Source organism: Clarias gariepinus, chromosome 9 (assembly GCF_024256425.1).
Source record: "Clarias gariepinus isolate MV-2021 ecotype Netherlands chromosome 9, CGAR_prim_01v2, whole genome shotgun sequence".
NCBI lineage: Eukaryota > Metazoa > Chordata > Actinopteri > Siluriformes > Clariidae > Clarias > Clarias gariepinus.
In genome coordinates this window covers 12527479-12543353 of record NC_071108.1, presented here as the reverse complement: position 1 = coordinate 12543353, position 15875 = coordinate 12527479, and the positions used below count along the sequence as shown (strand labels likewise).

The 15875-nt window shown below is 37.5% G+C and overlaps 1 protein-coding gene across 1 annotated transcript in view; it reads left to right on the top strand.

Annotated features, from left to right (window-relative positions):
- The first annotated feature begins 3496 nt into the window (after positions 1 to 3496).
- rhocb (ras homolog family member Cb) overlaps positions 3497 to 15875 on the top strand; it is a 36925-nt gene continuing 24546 nt past the window's right edge. The window contains exon 1 of the mRNA XM_053503594.1: positions 3497 to 3623. The gene's annotated coding sequence lies outside the window, so the exon portion shown is untranslated. The remainder of the gene's footprint in view (positions 3624 to 15875) is intronic.

Sequence of the window (15875 nt, the reverse complement as noted above, 5' to 3'; positions counted from 1 at the left end):
GACTCGCAGATTTTCTGCATGTCAACACTGTTGACATTTTAAGCTCCAGTTCTTCATAATGTCATATAAAGAATTTCTTTAAAGATAATTATATGATATGAGCTATGTGGAGTGGTCACTGAATATATGAAAACATATTTCTATTGTTTGTAGAGAAAATTGCTTGTCTTTTGAAGCTTTTTCCCAGGTTGAGTTTCATGTGTAGGATTGCTTTTGAACTACAATGGCCACATACTGCACATACTGTACATATCAAGAATGTGCTGCAAATCAACAATGTGCACCGCTGTTTAATTGTTTTTCTTTAAACCAATGAGAAAAAGGAGTCAAATTAATTCAGTTGTTGCTGAAATTTACCCGAAATAACTTTTCAACAACTATCAAAACAACTTTTTTTTTTGTTCTGTTCTGCGGGATGCCAGTCCCTGAAGGATTTAAAATTATTTGTATCTGTATTTGTATTCACTGAGACACCACGTCTGTGCAGTCCAAATGATGTATTTATAGTCCATTTTATCTGCAATGTATGCTCTAAAATCTCAAGGGGCAGCACTACATGCCTTTTCAGCAATTTGATCTTCTATTGGATTGGACTACGCGGGCCAGCCTTTGCTCCCCATGTGCATCAATGAACCTTGGCTACTTGGCTTCCTTCTTTGGACCAGTTTTGGTAGGTCTTATATATAGACACACACATTACCAGTCTACTTCTTTTAATTTCATGGTCTTTCCTCATTTTATTTCTTTCTATATTGTAAAACAATGCTGAAGGCATTCAAAATATGCAACAATCTACTTTGAACAGTCACCTACTTTCCTGATGTTGTTTTTATTTAGTGATTGTTGTTGGCTTCTAAGTTTGGTTCATTTTGTGGAAAATAAGTAAAACAGGTCATTTTTTCACTGCATCCAGCTTATGACCATGGGTTTGACTCCATATTTGACTCCACACTCACCTGTTTTTGTAATTAAATTTGTCATTATATTATACTGTACAGCTCACCGAGCCCTAATCAGTGCTTACAAGCAGGGATGTATTTCCTTCTGTATTTTTATACCCATCTTATTATAGGCCCCACCTCTGCACCAATGAGAAACATCCACACAGAAATCATACAAAACACAGCACAATCATTAACCAAGAGTACCAAAAAATCAAGAGTAACCTAATAAATTGGTGGGGTTTAAATCTAGAGACACATATAATTTGCTAATGTATTTTCATTTATTTGTTGTATTTTAAATTGTGTGTTTCTGAAAGTGTAAAACAAGGAAATACCCAGAGCAGCCTGCTCACACCCTTAGGTCATGTACACTTCCAGACTGACCAATTAATAATGGCGATCCGTGACTAATAACACAGAGGGAAACGATGTGTTTCCTTCTGTAGTTATATACTTGTTTATATATAGGGCCCACAATCTGCTCCAATCAAAAATACTGACGCAGTTAACTCAGTTCAGATTCTAGAAGACTGATTTCCAAATAGAGTGCAAAATTTACTTTATAAAGAGGACTTTGGACCATTGAGCAACGGTGCAGTTTTTTTTTCTCCAAGTTAAAGCAACAATAGTAATAACAACAAAGACAAATTGAATTTTTTTACTTGATGTGAAATGAATCTAAAATGTATGACAATTTCCCTTTTTGAAATAAATTACTAAATAAATTAATCCCTTAATCTTGATCTTGTATGAATTTTCAGTTTGCTTTAAATGTGTTTTAAAGTCTATAATAATGACATTATATTACAATATAGCCATGTCATTCATTTATGGATTTGAGCTAGTCTATGGTGGAACTAGATATACCACAGCAGCCAGTGTTCATCCTGGGGTTAAACTGACATTGTTTTACACAACTCCGTGACACTGCAATCGGTAACGGTAGTAAGGGGTGTATTTTATTTAATCTTTATTTCTATATTTCTATATTTCTAGGCCAATCAGAAATATTATTGCAGTACAAAACACACACACACACACACACACACACACACACACACACACACACACACACACACACAGTTAAAGGCACACATTTGTCTTACTATGATTGTGAAGACCTTGAAATGATTATTAATGCCCTAAATTATATTTAACAATTTTTTTGCTTGTCTTGTCATTGACCCGCAGCTTGATTCCCTTAGTCTTTTTATATATGCTTTCAAACATACCTCATGTAATTCAATTTGTCATTATATTATACAGCTCAGTGATTGTAATCAGTGCTTACAGACAATTAAGTATTTCCTTTCTGTGGATATATACTTGTATAATTATAGGCCCTCCCTCTGCACCAATGAAAAACATTCTTCCAGTTGACAAACACATGTACACACACGCACACACACACACACACACATATTTGTCTTGCTTGTGAAGACCTTGACATGAGTATTAACGCCGCCAAATAATAAAATAAAGTTTTTTTTATAAAACTGTTTTTTTTTTTTACTTTATTAAATTACATTTACAACTTTAATTGTAAAACAGGTACATTTACAACTGCATTCAGCTTATGGGTTTGCCTACATGTTTGACTCCACACTCACCTATTTATGTATTGTATTTAATTTGGCATTATATCATACCAATTAGTGAGCCTAATCATGGGATTATAAACATGGGACAGGGATGTATTTCCTTTTGCAGTTATATAATCATGTAATTATAGGCCCTACCTCTGCACCAATGAGAAACATAGTGTGTCAAATTGAAAAAAATCTATTTGCTCATGAGGATAGTAATCAATTTTTATGTTAATAGAAGGTCTAATGATAGTAAAATGTGTATGTGTTTTTTTTTTTACTATCATTAGACCTTCTATTAACACAATAACCGATTACTATCCTTATGAGCAAATAGATAATAGATAATGAGGATGGTCATCAATTATTATGTTAATTGTTCATCATTAATTGTTAATGATTATGTTACTTGTTTAACCAGAGAATCAACACAGAGATCATATGAAACACCACACAATCAATAAAGCCCAAAGTCCAGGCTCGAACCAGGGACACAGGGTCTGTGTAGTGGCATATTTTACTCTTTGGGCCAATGTGACATTTGTTAAATAGAATAACCTAATACATTGGTGGGGTTCAAATCTACATAATTTGTTAATTAATTTGCTTTTCTTAGGTGTGTACTAGAAATTACTCCACAGCAGTCAGCTCCCGTCCTTGATTCACTTTTAGATTGACCAGTTAATAGCAGTGATCAGTGACAGGCAACCATGTGTTTCCTTCTATAGTTATATACTTGTTTATATATAGGGCCCACAATCTGCTCCAATCAGAAACATTAACGATTTTTTTCCCTCTCTCTCTCACTCTCTCTCTCACACACACACACACACACGCACACTAATACAATGATGTCATTCCATTCGAACAGTAAAGGGGCGTGTCCCAGGGATTTGAAAGGAGGCTCTGCCTTTCCAACCAATAGGAAGCGGGCGCGAGCAACTCGGGGTGGTATGTGGGCGGGGACAAGCCTCAGCCCTGAGCTCCTTAAGCGCAGCGTACACATTTAGACCCACTGCGCCAAAGACTGGCTGGTCAACACGGAGGGGGAAATATTCAGGAATTCAGCTTTAACAAACGACTTTAGAAAGAGGTAAGACAAATGGGAAAAACCTCCTTTCTTTTTTTTTTCTGGTGTCTACATTTGAAGGTAGAGCAAGTAGAAGCTTTGCTCGCAGTTTGCCGAGGGGAGAAGTAGGTGGTGGCTTTGCATTCTGCGTCTTGTTTGTACAGCAACTTGAGCACTCTTCTCTACCGACCTGCGTGCCTGTCACGTTAGGTAACTTAACACGCTGGGTTTATGGATAACGCCGAAATAAAGCGTCTGAGTTAAATCATCTGTAAATGAATGAACAAATAAATGAACCACCTGTTTTCAGTTCTGGGTCGATGCAATAACTCGGTCCATGTCTATCTCTCTCTCTCTCTCTCTCTTCGTTTTCTAATAATATCACTTGCAGCATAGCAACTCGAGTTGGAGCGGTTGTACCAGGCTATGTTGTGTTCTTCCATCCAAAAGTTTCAGTTAAGGTAATGTTCTTTGAAATAAACGTGTTTGGCAACTAAAGTTGTACGCATGCGCACTGTCTTTAAGCGCGTCGGCGGATAATGACAAGGCTGGCTTGGAAATATCTCACGGAGTTATTAAGCAATAACGCAGGTAGCCGAAACCTGGAAATTAATCTGCTTTCTTCGAGAACTTGCTCGACTGAACTGTTGATGTTTGTACGAAGTTTACACTAGAACCGGTCCCTAGATAGATAGATAGATAGATAGATAGATACTTTATTCATACCCATGGGGAAATTCACACAGGAATGCAGAAGCTCGAGTTTTTTGTTTTAGTTTTTTTTAAACCTCATTTCGTGAAGGCGGCGTGGCCTAAATTCCTCTCCGACAAAATCACAGCAGTTTCAGAGTAAAACACACACAGTTTATATTCGTACCCTTGTGAGGACCTTTCTGTGACATACTGTAACTAGTTAAACTGCAAATCTACACTTAACCCTGACCCAACTTTTTTTCCCCTAGAAAACTTTTTTTTTGATAATAAAAAGTAAAAGGAAAAAAAAAAAAAGTTCCCTACACGTTGTACAAGTACCCCATCAGATATTCCTTTACTTTATGGGGCCATTTGAGCCCCACTAGGATAAACTGTTATTAACTTCCTTTATGCCTTCTTGTAGTAAATTCATATATGCTTTATTTGTAATTCTCACAAAAGTTTTGTACAACTGTTTATTGACCCGCAAAGACGGTCATTATCTTTAGTGCAAAGCAAGGACCAAGAAGTCTAAAACATGGAATCATTCAAAACTCAAAATATTTTAAAACCTAATATTTAAGTCAGATGATGATGATCTGTGATCATCAGTGGTGGTACAGGTATTAGAAGCTCCGGGTTGCTAATCAGAGACTTGGGGTTTCAGGCCCCTCCACTATTTGACCCTTTGGCGAGGCCCTTAAAGCCTGTATAAAATACTCAGCCTGGAGATGCAGGGCATCCTCATTGCCAGTCCCAAACATGGAGTAATAGGTGGTTTGCAGAAGGAAATGTATCCAGCCCGAAACTTGCGCTGTTAACTTGTGGTTCGAATAATCCAGTGTGGTCAAATTTTTAGAAATGGTTATAGAAATAATTTCAAATAGATTTAGCTACGATCCTCATAATACAATAGTAAGTTTGATTGACATTCATAATCATGCTTGTCTTTCTGCATTTTGGTGTATTATTTATGCTAAGTCTTTCGGCCGTCCCCGACCACCTGCAGGTTTTATGTCGGATGAGCTTCCTGAAGCAACCTTCCCATTTTATTCGGGCTTGGGACTGAAAAGAAAAAAAAGGTTTTAATTAGCTGCTAGTATATTATACACCACTAGTAAATCCTTGCTATTTCCAAGATAATGCAAATGATAGACTTTGTGAGAAATATTTTAGTCGTCGTTGCTCAGGGTCCCAAGTAGAAGATGTTCTACTTTGTGAATACTGTACATCTTTTTCAGACCTAAATCGTAATTTGGCTGGGCACTTGAATGCTGACCCTATTGTAAAACCACTACTATAAGTCTTACAAAAACTGGGGGGGAGGGTCACACCTTGGGCAGGGGTTTTCTTCCTAATTTAGTCATTCTAGTTTAGCCACCCATTTCTCTGGTACGACACTCTCCCATCAATCATTCCATCATTTTGTCTGAGACATGTGGCACTAGCCGACCGCAGCTTTTTGCCCATGATTGCTTAGTGTTGCTATAAAGGATCTGAGCGTAAACCCCCCACCCCGTCCCACACACAACACATGCATTTCCAGTGCACTATTAAGGAGAATCTTCTGTATTTTATTAGTTTTATTTAAATCGCTTTATCTTGGAATAATCTCAAACTTTTAATTATGAAACATTAGTAAGGCTTTTTTCCCCTTGTCATCTACATCTAATTTAATAGGAACTTGTAGCATACACACATTAATAATTTTTAATTAACCTCAGTACATGACATGAGCAGTGCCATATCATGTTTACTACCTTGAGTGCATATGCCCATGTTAGTGTTTGTGCTGTATATCCAGTATTATGATATACATCATGCCTCATGGTATCTGATTCCTTTTTTTTTTGTGATGTGTAATTTCATTGGCTAGCCCTCTGACTCAAATCAAATGCGAAGTAAATCAAATCAAATGCGGATGAAATTCCATCTCTGACCAAGCAAGCAGTCTTGCATTTTGCGTATTGAGCTGCAGAGTTCTGACTCAGCTATATATTCTGTGTTGAGCTCGTCAGTGTCGACGTGAGTAGAAGTGGAGCTCGCATGTGATTGACAGAGTGAGTGGTATCTACCGACCCATATGACCTTCATAACTTTTTACTCACTTCTAATATGTGCATCGCTTCATGCAGTACAAAAGACCCGCTCTTGCATGAAGTGTTCTAAAGGAAGTCAGCGTGAAGACCGCTATACAAGAGGTGGCATTTTCACTGCTTTTCAAAGCTTTGCTATGTCAAGTTAAAAAGTTTGCAGGTTGGTGGCTAGCATTGTCATCTCCATTGTTGTGGGTTCACATTTCGCCTCCACTTTGTGTACATGGTGTTTACTTTTTCTTCCTGTGCTTCGTGGGATTTCTGTGGGTACTCCTATAATCCAAAGGCATACACATTAGGGCAATTTAGTGTTTCCAAGTTGCCTGTGATGTGTGTGATTGTGTACTTGGATCTTGCATCCAGAGTGTACCATGTCTTATGCCCCGAGTTCCCTCTTATAAGTTCCTGGCCTCCAATGACCCTACACAGTATAAGTGCTATAGACTTTAGATGGGCGGATGAATGGAAGTTTGTTTGTTAAAGCTTGAATGATCTCATTTCAACCTGGGTGCCTGTAATTGTCATACACTTATGTCTTTATGATGGGTGGGTTTGTAGTGTTGCTGCCTTACTCTCCAGAGTCTCTGATTCACTCCTGTTTGCATTTTTTTAAATTTTTATAAATGATGATTATTTTTTTTAAATATGGTTGAGTTTGAACAACTGACTGATGTGTGTTACACTGAAGTTAAAATCCAAACCTGTGTATTGTCTATGTAAACTTTTTAAATAAAATTTCAGAGTTATGCTATTTTAGGAGTTGTCCCTTTTTCGTTAATGAATTCAGGTTAGTGGTGAAGCACAGCACGCCATCTCTTGTCCACCGACCTGTGTTTGACTCCACCATCCTTTCATAATGGAATGAATCCTTTGATAAAATGGAACATTGCACCACTCAGTGTTGCTTCTTTGTTGCTAACCTAGTTACAAATCTGATACAGTTTTTCTCTGTGACTCTGGCACCAAACAGTCCCCTACTTTGGTTTTGTGATGTAAGGTAATAACATAGAGGAATTTTAAGCTTCTCTTAGCTCTGTAAGGAGATATTACCCTTTTTGTGTGTTTGAGCTTGATTATTGCCATGTCAGATTGGTACGATGATAGAGTTAATAGTGACGTGCGTCGTCAGTAATGCTCTGGATGATTTAAGTGGTGATTACACTTACACAGGCAGTCGGAGAGGCAGAAGCTCCTTTTAAATGACCGTTGGTGAGGCTGGACCAGTAACCAGTAACGGAGCAAAACCTTTCACTCCACGACTTGTGCTACTGAGAGATTAGCACCTGATTATCCAGGCTTGGCTCCAGTGCTGCAAAATACTTTATATGCCCAACTTGAGACCCAAAAAATATGCATCATAATCACTGCTGCTATCTTTAAGAACTTAAGCCAACACTTTAGAGGAATATACTATCTTGGAACATATTAATAGTTCTCTAGTCATGCACGGAGTGTAGAGAAAGCCTTTAGGAAATAAAATCAGTGCTAGTTGCTCACAGCTAAGAGCTCCTGTTTTGGCCCAATTCCTTGTCAAAAAAATTGAAAGGCTCTGTTAGTTTCCTGCTCCACTTGCACTGGGGAAAATTAATATTGTAAGGTTAACATGTTAAGGCAAGGTGTGTTAGGAAAGCGGTGGATGACTGGGTAATGTAATGTTCTATATCACCAAGTCCTCATGTTATACCATAGCAATAACATTTGATTAATTGAAGTAAGATGTGCTTTTATATTTTTTTACAACCATTTTAAGTTACGTTTGATAATTCGGAATGTCAGATTTGAATAGCTTAATAAATAGATTAAAAGTTATACATACAGTTATTTCATAAATAAAACTGCCGACATGGTTGAGTGTTCTATAAGGGATTAACTACACCCTTACAAAATGTTAAACCATGTTGGCAGATTTATTTTTGAAATGACTGTGTAGTTAATCTGTTTATTAGTCATTGTTCATGTTAGTGAAAAAAAATAAATCAACATCTAACCAATCAGGTTTAAAAATTTAATAGCACGTTTTAAAGATATTAATTATAATACTACATCTTTACTTAATTTCATATAATGCATTGAACGCTATATTGGTATAAAAAGTGTGCTTTACAATAATCTAACACTGGAGCTTATTTACTTCATGTTTTGACTTTGATCAAGTAGTGGAAGTGATTCTGAACTTCTTACCCTTTATATATAAATTAGCCTGTCTATTTCGCCCATCACCTGCCGAGGGGCTTCAGTCCATTACCCTCCTGATGGTACATTCATCATGTGAAGAAGGGAAAGGAATGGGGCCCAGGGCAAGGTAGGTGGGTAATTGGGTCTCTCTCCTTGCCACTTGCTTCTCTCCAAGAACCTCCATACACTCAAGTAGGTCAGATTCTGCTTCGGAATTAAAAAAAGTTTTTTTTTTTTTGACTTACTTTGCGAGAGACGGAACTTATGAATTCTGTTGTGTTGCCATGGCATCGGACTGCTCATTGGCCGATCATCTGTATATTTTAGTCACTGCTAAATCTGGGCAGAGGAGGTGGTGATTTCATTCTCCTTCCCTCACTTTAGCTTGTTAAAGCCTGGGGGACCAGTGGTGAGGATACCAGTGCTGAGATAGTAAATTTCTACCGTTGATCTTTTTAGAGCAGATGAACATGGTCTTGCTCTGGGTGTTGGTCTCAATCCTTAGAGCCTTGATCTTGGGCTTCATGTAGAGATTGCATTTGTCTGGCTTCTGTGATCCAAATGTTGTAAATCTGGAGCAAACGACTCAAGTGTGTGTCGTGGACTTGGCAGATCCTCACACATTTAAAGCCGTCGCCCCTGCAGGAACTCTGCATTCAACTGAAAAATATGACTGAATTTCCGACTCTGGAACCGTTGGTGGTCTCGTTAACCCAAGGTTCAGCAGGAGATGTCAAATCAATATGGCAGCTCACAGCATGAACAGCAAACAAAGCAGTGACTTCTTACCCTTTAAATAAGTTTATGCTGGATAAAAATGTTTAAACATGTTTGCTTCAGCTCAAAAATCATGGACTTATGAACTTATAAAGTCTATACCATTGAATTGTGTATAGTGTTGCTCACAATAATATATCCCTGGCAGATTCTGTGAAATGTTGAATTATTATTATTATTTATTGTTAAATATAATATTCATTATAAAATCACTCAAATCTTTTTTAATTTAGGTATAGTGGAACAATTAGTTTTAGATAGAGATAGCCCTGGTCTAAAGTATTAATGTCTAGTAATATGCACTAAAGCTGATAGACAGGTTTATTCTCAAAAGGCTAGAGATGTGCGATTGAAATGATTATGTAATTTAACCAATCTTATGTTAAAATGATTGTTTAGCTTTCGGTCAGTCGATCTTTTTCAACTATTGGTGTAAATTTTCAAATGAGAATTTTTCTAAAATTGACACATTCCCTAAAATGTACCCAGAAAATGCCTAATGTTTGTGCAGTACCGCCACCTACTGGACTGGAGGGTGGTGCAGAAGAAGAAAAAATATTATCGTGTCCTCACGAAAAGGATGTGAGAAAATTATTCAAAGATATATAAAAAGGTTCTACTGCACAAACTATGATGAAGTGGAAAATCTTGGATTTTGTTGTCATCGAGTCACGGTCATGTATACCAGCAAAGATTTCAGCTACAACTGTTAGAAAAAAAGTTGCAAAGAAAAGTGATGTGGCGCTTTCTAGATGCACAATAAAGAGGTACTTGTCAGAAAAAGGCTATTTCTGTGCCAATGCCACAAAACAGCACCTAGGCAAAGCCTTAAAACTTGTGAAAAAAAATCATTTAATGTGATGGGACCAAAACAAATTGCTGATAAATACAGCATCTCTCATGTAAAGCATGCAAGTGAATTTCTGTTGTTTCGGGCGGCAAGATGAGTACAGCGCGTTATCTGAAAATACTGGAAGCCAATTTGCATCAGCCCATAAGCAGCTCATGGGGTGCACTTGACACACTCCAACATCAGAGTGATCCAAAGCACAAGATGACCCATCAGAAAAAGAATGAAGGTTCTGGAATAGTCATCAGTCTCCTGATCTCAATCTTATTGAAGTGCTTTGGGAAGATTTCAAATGTACAAGACAACCCAAGAATTTACAGAACCTTGAGACTTTTTGCCAAGAAGAATGTGCAGCTTAACAACCTGAGAAAATAAACAGTCTCATTCCTTATCATCACAAAAAGAGTACATGCTATCTTTGATGTTAAAAGGGTATAGGGTACAGCACCTCGTGTTAAGAACGTAGGGATGTGCTGGGCGATATGACCTCAAGTCAGTGTCACAGGTGAAGGATCTTTTTAGGTAGCTCGTTCAAACTATTAACAAAATAAATGACGCACGTATATATGTTGGTTTATTTTATTACATTTTTCCCCCTTCCCTCCCCCTGGACGTGACACGGTGATGGGTAAATAATTTAATTTCTGAGTTTCTACTTCCCGCTTAAGGTAAGTTAAAGGCAGCAGTGTGTTGGCTTGAGGGGAGGTGCGGGACAGGGGAGGGGTGTTTACACCATTTCTTGTGCAGTCATTGGCTTGAGCAGATAACACAAGGACTGTGTTCAGTCACATTAGGGGCATGGTAATCTTGAGTATAGTGTATGCAGATGATCAACAGATAGTGTATTGCTACAGCCCTTATATAGAATGTGTGTATATAGCACTATGTGTACTGTTAACTGACTGCATTTTATATTTAACCATTAGCATGAATTAAATTACAGTAATTATGTAAAAATATAGTCAGTGTTTACATGTGGATAGTCACATAAAGGCCTATCATTTGCAACAGATAAAGCTCTTGTGCTTCTCACTAGCTTACACTGATCGGTTATTGTTTTGTTTTTTAATCTTTGTTTTAGTAAATAAAGACATTTTGGCTAATCGTTCCATTAGAACTTATTCATCTTGTTTGAAACTGTACTCTGCACTTGAGCAAATGTTTGTCTTCCCAGTAATGATGATGATAAACCGATTGCATACAGTAACTTTTTATATGTTTTGGGCAAATATTTTGTTTTGTTGAGACTGGTGGGGCTTATGTTCACACTTTGTACTAAGACAAAACTTCCTTTCAGATATTTCATACTGTTTGTCCTCTTAATTTATTTTTTTATTTTATGCATTAACAATAGTATTAATAAAAGTGTATTATTGCATTTTTTTGACATTATTGTCTTGCAGTATAGAAAATGTGTGCAGGTTAAAGTTTCACCAGTTTTAAATTAAATTCTAGGACTTGTCAAATTTATCGTATATCAGTTGCAGCTCTGTTATTCTAACAGCTTAATCAATTAAAGATGGCCTCTATGAGCTCAGCCTCTAGAACCCTTTTGGCAATTTTTCTTCAGATTACGAGTGAACTCGCGCTCACCTCTTGGATTGACCGTATTCATCAAACACGCATTCCTTTTAGCATTCCAGTGCTCTCGGAGGTTGAAAATGAAACCGTGCCTAATGAGATCTCCATTAGGCATATGGCCAGTAGGCACATATGATCTATCGTGATGATTGACTTGCATTTTCACCACAGTAGGTTTGAGTATAAGCTGCTCAGGTAGCCTACATCAGTGGTGAAGCATTTGTGCCCCGGAGGTAGAGGAAATCCTGCTTAGATAACATCCTGTCCTCTGCATACAGCATTGTGTTAGAACCTAGAAGAAGGTAGTCTCATAACTCACTTAATTTTACAATAGCTCTGAAAAAGTAACTGCAGGAACTGTAATTATTTACTTCTATTGACACTTGCATTCGCTACAGCTGGTCTGCGCTACGTAATTAAGTTTTACAACATCCTTGTGTGGTGATTTGTGGAATTGAAAGCTAAATTGTTTTAAATCGGTGCCACAGAGCGATTTGGCAGTCTCTTCCCACTGGCTTTCCCTCTGGACTGTGAAAACGGTCTCAATTTGGATGTTATGGGAAAATTTCCGATAGCAGTTGGACAGACGGCCATAATTCCTTGACATCTAGAAAAATAAACTGCCAGACTAGCTAATCTTTCATGGGTTTATCCTGATAAAGCCTGTTTTGATTATGAAGTATGTTCTCTTTCAGTTTCTTTATTTTTTTTAAAGCCAACCCCTAAAGAAAGTGGTGGGACAAAAATCAGGCCAGTATGAATACCTCCGATCCTTCCAATACAAATAACACCAGACCAATTGCGTGTACATCAGGGTTCAAAAGTTTGTGAGCCAGTAATCTAATGCAGTTTTGTCAGGTCATTTATTTATCCCAACCTAAATGATGAATAATAAACAAAATGTACAGAAGGTTATATAGAAAAACAATAGTAACTGTGGCAGACTTAATGCTGCTGAGGAGCTTTGGATTTCTGAATCATCTATTAACTTATTTCCACCTACTATTTAGTCCCATTAAGCATGATGCTGACAGTTGTGCTAAAATAGTTTTAGAATTTTAGTACAACTGTCAGAACAGCATGGTCATGAAAAGTTGGAACGACTGGGAAAGGGTATAGACGGAAAGAGAGGAAGAGATGCGAGCACACACAATGAGGGATGAAGACAGGGAGACATGGGGGGGTGTGGGGGGACAGTGATGACATCAAGACACTAGGACTTGTACACATTGAACCGCTGTGAGAGGGAGAGAGATGCAAACATGATGTACTAACACTTTGACAAAGAGAGAGACACACAGAAAGAAAAAGACATGCTGAGAATGATGCACACTGATGTATCAAGTGAGGCAGGGAAAGCAAAAAAGACAGACCGAGAGAGCTGCAGGAAAAAAAAAGAGAGACACTGTAAGGGCTAGGCAGGACTCAGTGTGACACAGTACCTCTGTTATGTAATTCTGATTAGACTGCTCGGTGTCTTAACCCTTAGGCGTCTGAGGCCTTTTTGAAGACCTGCTGTGATTCAGCGCTCTTCCTAAATTTGTGCAAATTTCATATATTTACCAGTATAGTAGCTAATAAATTTTCTCATATTTATGTAGAGCACAAACTAGGCTTTTATAGTGTGGCTGATGTAAACATGTAAGATTCATGGGCAACTTAAACTTGGGTCCAATTGCACACACACAAACAAACAAAATTTCAAACTTCAGCAGAAAAGGGAGAATAAACAGACCTGGCAGATAGTTTTGAACACAGAAACAAGTTCATGAAAGTGTGTGTGTGTGTGTATAAAGAGCAAAACAACAAAATTATAACACTCAGAAGGACCTTTTATTTGGGGGTAAAGTGACTGATGTGCCTAATCTTTTTCAGCAGACCCAAAGGAGAAACTGCATAAAAAGAAAATCACTTTTAAATCTATATATCGGTGCTATGTTGTTTTTTGTATTCAAAGTATTTTCTGAATGAAGTAAAGCTGCCTTTTTTGCTGTATACTTTGACTTTGCACTTTTCATCTCCCCTTTGATCAAAACGCTGTCGATACGAGCAGCTTTGTTTCAGTCATAATATACACAGATCACAAAGGGGGCAACTTTTGCAAAGCAGACATGTAAAATGTAAAATCAGTACCCCAGAAAAACAACAGAGCACAAATATAATATCCTTGCTGAATAAACACTGCATTTTTAAAAGTAAAGGCACACACGATGTGAGCAGCTTTATTTCAGTCATTCCAGCCATTTGTGATTAAATAATTATTCACCGCTGGACACAAACAGCATAAAAGCATGATGATGATGATCATTTATTATTATGATTATTTTTATCATGTTTTTTTGCTGTTTGTGTCTAGCGTTAAATGATTATTTGAAAATGAAGCGCTTTGTGTGGATTCATGCCACGAGTCATTTTATCATGGAGAGATTCTTACATGCGTATGAGAATATTTACGTAAAAAATATTATATATATATATATATATATATATATACTGTGTGTGTATATATGTATGTGTGTGTGTGTGTGTGTGTGTGTGTGTGTAATATATATATATATATATATATATATAAAGTTTTTGTTTCTTCATTCAAACTCTTCCTATTCTGTTGAACTCGCATGCATCAGTACGTCACTCCCCCAAACAACACAGGAATTAGCATTTACTTACATCTGAATAGATCCGTTGACATAAATCTTGCATGTGAATGGAGCGCTAGGCGCAGGGGCGGGGCTCCAACGCGTGTGGAGACAAGAATCTGACATGTCTGTTTTTAATTTTTAACATTAATGTAATAAATATTTTTTTTTTTTGGAGATTTAACTTTTTGTAAAGAAAACCGTTAACTGTTTGTGTACATAATTTTGTGTGGGTTGCTACAATATAATTTCATTCACAAAAACACGTGTGGAAAAAAAAGTGATTGGCATGGCAGACCCATAAGGGTTAGTTATTTTACATTCCTTCTGCTTATAATGGCAACAATGTCCTAAGAGTGTGTGTTTTCCTGGGTGGGCTGTGGTGAGCCCACTACTGACAGACATTCCTTTCATCTTACTTCCAACGTGTGTGCGCGTGTTAAAGTCAGAAGATACTCTCATGGGTCTTGAACATCTCGTTTCCGACAAAACCCCAAATGTACCTGAGCTCAGTGAGGAAGCTCCAGTCGAGCCTCACACACACTCAAGTGTAGTCATTTGTGTCTCTGACTGTGTTCAATCGAAGTTATGTAGATCTTCAGCTGGGAACCAGAACCTGTCAACAGTTTGACTTAGACATATTCCCATCGCATATCTGAACCATATGTCTCGCACAAGTCTCTTGTCCTCTTAGTACGAACAGGAATTACAGCAGCATTCTGACTAACCCAGACCCTTTAGTCTGCTCACATATCTGTACATCAGTAGCCTGAAAACATCCCAGTGCCTTCGGTTACACAAACCACCCCCATCTCCTGCTCCTGGAGGTGTGTGTACTCCACTCATTTTAGCTTTTCACCGGAGAACATTGCTCAGATTCATTTAGCAGTTTTCACTCTCTGTTCCTGAAAGTTCAGTAAGTGTAGTCAAGTGTTACAAGTCTTTCAGAAACACAGTCCAGGAAACCAAGACATGGATTTATTGTCCAGCTCAGGGAGTAAATAAAACATCTGGTGTGCTGCACAGTCTGTTTTTGTTTTGTTTTTCTTTCTCTATTTTTCAAGAAACTGAGTGTCTAGACTAAAAGTTTGTGGCTAACTTAATTATTTTACCTTCCTACACTTCCTTCTCTCAAAATGTATGTACGTGTGAATGAACGTGTGTGTACTGTATGTCTTGTGAAAGGGCGGGGCAATGTCCCATCCAGATTCTATCTTCTGCCCAGTATAGTCTCTGGATGTAAAGGATAGCCCGACCATATAAAATAATTTGGTATGGATAAATAAATGAAATTAATTTAGTTTATTTTGGTTGCTTACCAAAATACTATACTATGTCATACAATGAGGTTTTGTACCCTGTTAATTTTAGTAATTGGTGGGGGAGAGGTTGGTTCTGTTAGAATTATTTTTTTTCGCCAAACTTTGATTAAACTAGTCTCAAACTCACTTGTTGTACATGCTTA